This window comes from Ursus americanus, chromosome 29 (genome assembly GCF_024610735.1).
Source record: "Ursus americanus isolate L20-20 chromosome 29, mUrsAme1.1.p, whole genome shotgun sequence".
NCBI lineage: Eukaryota > Metazoa > Chordata > Mammalia > Carnivora > Ursidae > Ursus > Ursus americanus.
The window spans coordinates 4,954,436-4,958,323 of NC_142155.1; positions in this window are offsets into that span (position 1 = coordinate 4,954,436).

Sequence of the window (3,888 nt, forward strand, 5' to 3'; positions counted from 1 at the left end):
TGCTCAGGTAACCCTGTTCGGTTACAAATGCCCTTTGCCATTATCAGTTTGACTGTAGTTCGAGATTGTGATGAGGAACAATGTCTGGTTCTTGCACGAACACATTTCCCAACAGAGTCAGAGAATTCTATATTACACTGGATTCCATTATTATGATGTTATCATAAAGATCTTTGGGAGGCATTTAGCATATTTTGGGCATATATTAGCATAGGAATGTTGTTTAGGAAATGATTTCTTCAAATGCCTGACCATTAGTATCTATTTCAGCAGAGGGTACGAGTTAGGGGTGTTTTATTTATTTATACTGTATGTTCCAATTCAGCAATTTATTTATTCCTTAAGGTAATCTGGTATTCTCCCAGGTCTTTTTAGAAGTCTCTTTTAGACATGTCCGTTAAAACTGAATTCTATTCCTCAGCAGGTAGATAAGATGTTAATACTAGGTGTCAGTTATTTGTAAACTCTTTTCAGTTTGAATCTAACATAACTATGGAAAGAGACGTGGGTCCAGAAGCTCAAAGACTAAAAGGAAAGCAGTTTGCCTTTTGTGGGACTCTGCTTTGTAGGTTTTCAGAGCAACTAGCTGCAAGCAGGTTAACATAATCACTGCACAAGTTGGACGTGAGAACTGGAGGGGTTGGGGGGAACATTAGCAGATGTGAGTATGATGCATTTTGGGTAGCTTATGCTATTTTAAATAATTCTTTGAGATGTTATTCTATCCTTAATAGTGACAAGGCAGCCTCTGTCTTGACTATATTTTCTCAATTATTTGGCATTTGGAACAAAAGCTTCATTTTACATTACATTACACTTGTTTAATTCAATTCAATAAACATTTTAAAGCTTCTACTTATACTCTTTTCAACTGAGAAGTGTATCCCAAGGGCCATGTGCTAGAAAGTCTAACTAGGTAAAGCATAAACTGTGGGGTGGTTTCTGGAGTCTAGATTTTACACAGGAGAAAATTTAAACATTTTCATATTAAAATTACCAATACTACATGATAGATTTGAATGTAAAATTCACATGAATTTTTAAGAGAAAGAACAGCTTCAAAGAAATTCCATCTTAAAGCAATCTGAAGGCATATACTCTTCTGCTGTAAGTGGTACCTAGGGGGGAAAATGTGAGAACATTCTATGCAAGACAATTATTAGACATGTAGGAGTGGGAAGTACACAGAGTCTAACCCTGGTTCTTTTACTCAGACCTTGTAATTAGGAAGTAGAAAACGTGTTCACAATGAACACACACAGAAGATGTAGAAAGACACGAAGGAAAGATCAGTCCTAATTAAAAGTGTCATGTGAGTGTTAATACTTGGCAAGAGCTTGGAAATCCAAGTAGAGTTCCAACAGGTGGACTGTGTGAGAGAAGGGATCAGCCTGTGCAGAGGCACAGAGGCATGAACTGGCATGGTAGATTTAGGAGCGAGAAACATGTCATGTAGCTGGAACATAGATACAGGGCAGAAGGAAGAAGATGTATCTGAAGTTGTGCTTATGTATATTTTTTTCTGTGTTATTTCAGATTAATCAATGTCCGGCCTTTAAAGGAAACTTCCCATGAAGAATTAACTTTATAAAGTGAAAATAACTTCCCCATTTATCTGCAAAAAGATTGAATTTTAAATTCATTTAGATTGGGCACAACTAGTTTTATCATCTTTTATAATAGATTGGGTGAGCATTTCCCCCCATTTACCCACAGAGGGGTTTTGTTTGTTTCCATGTAAATTTATGTAGTGTCTACCATTGGCTGGAACAATGGCAAAGACTGCCTCGCTCCTCCAAAAAAAGGATAAGAAACCTTCTCTGAAAAATGGTACTAAGCCCAGTTTCATCTAAACATTCATGCTTCTCTGAGCCTCAGGGGAAGGCCAAGGCTTGTCCCAGATGTCAGGATGATCTGAGAGAGAAGCTTCTGCCCCAGATGAGGCCTGCTGTATTCTTTTTACCAACACATCCCAGCAGAGGCCTGAACTTAAGTGCACCAGAAAACCAGTCATCCTGATGTCACCAATTATAGACAGTAATTCTCAATATTCTCACAAACATGGAATAAAGCAAATAAATCTCATTGACTCAATACCAGTATTTCCTCCCCAACAGTTGGAGGATTGCCATAGAGGTCTCTCTTTGTTTCCACTCCCCCTACTCAGAAGTGCATCCCTTGGTTTCCTACGAATGTTATCAAGGAATTCTAACTTGTGAAAAATCAGGAATCATGACCACATTTAAAACTTTTCATTGGAGTAAAAACAGCTGTGGTGAAGGGAAATTATGTCAGCATCAAAAAGAATATTAATTACTGACCCACATTAAGGTCATAGAATGACATAGATGGAAAAATAAACTGGGGCCTTGTCAGGAGAATTTCATGGTGCATGAGACAGGTGGGGAGGGATGAGGTAGAAAGACTGACCAGGCCAAAGCACAATGCATAATGTGGCGATTCCTTGTTGGTCACCACAGCTCAGGTCTGTGCACCAGCTTTCCAGGGTCAGGAACTGAATTGTGCCAGTGCTCCTGGAGTTCTCAGGATTGAGTGATACACAAGACAAAAAGCAAAGCAAGAACATCTTATGCATTAGCACAATGTCAGTTCATTAATCCTGGGATTGATGGTCAGGTCACAAATTTCTGCTACCCAGAGCACCCCCTGTGACACCAGGATCCCAGGAGGGCATCAGATGTCTGCTTGGCAAGCATGGACTTAGAACAAAGGAAGAAGGGAGGAAGAAATGTAAATTATACAGGTCTCACTACAGTCCTACAAAAAAGAATGCCTTTTACTGCATAAGAAGCAGCATAGTGTTGGGTGTGTAGATTTGGGTTTGAGCTCAGCCTGGTCATTTACCACCAGTAACCTTTAGGTTATAGCCTCAGTTTCTTCATCTGTAAAATGAAGATAATATATAATAGCAATGTAGATAATAGCAATAGATAACTCTTTTTATTTCTTACTCCAAAGGGCTTATGGAGACAAGTTTCACATCCAAGTCCAGGGCAGAAGGGATGAGGCTTATAAACAGGAACGTGGAAGAGGGCCCAGGAGTTCAGGGTGGAACCCAAAAAAGGGAGTGAAATAAATAGAGGAAGAGAGTAGAGGGTCAGGGGAAGAGAAGACAAACTATCACACAGTGATAACAGGGGTGGGGACAGGGTTCCACTAAAATCTCATTTATTTATAGAGATATACAGGGAGTTATGAGGGACCCCTCTCCACCCACTATGACCCAAGGAGAGGCAAGAGAAAGCCCTCTTTCCATGGGTAGGGAAAGTAAGGGTAAGCATCTCCCTTGAGGCCATTATCTGCTCCTCAGGCAGTTACTGGCCCTGGAGGCATTGGGTAGTTTCTGGAAAGCTGTGTTGAAGGAACTGGAGGGAAGGGTATTGGCTTGAGCAAGCTTCTGGGGTGTGCCAGGCCTGTCACTCCCACTGAGGACAGTCCAGGGTCTAGCTGGCTCCATGGCATCTGGTCCCAGGTCTGGGAAGATGGAAAAGAGGAGTTGGGGATTCAATGAGAGAAGCTTGCACCTCTGGCATCTTGGGAAATCTGATCCTCAAGGACATCTAGCCCTGGTTGTGCTGTGCTCAAGAAGGCCGCTCAGGGTGTCAGAAGACACCTCACCAGGACTGGGTGTCAGTGTACGGAGAGAAAACTCTCAGAGGCCATCCTGGAGGGTGATTCTTGAAGGAAGCTTCTCCCCAGGCTGGATGCTTAGGGAAGAGTAGGCCATGGGGGAGGGTCTCCTGGAGAAAGCACCACCAGACTCTGTGGAAGGTGGGAAGAGGCTGGGCCTCTGGGCCTCCAGACTGAGGTTGGAAGTCATCTCAATCCCACAGCCAGCATGGAGGCCGGGACTGGGCCAGATGTGTA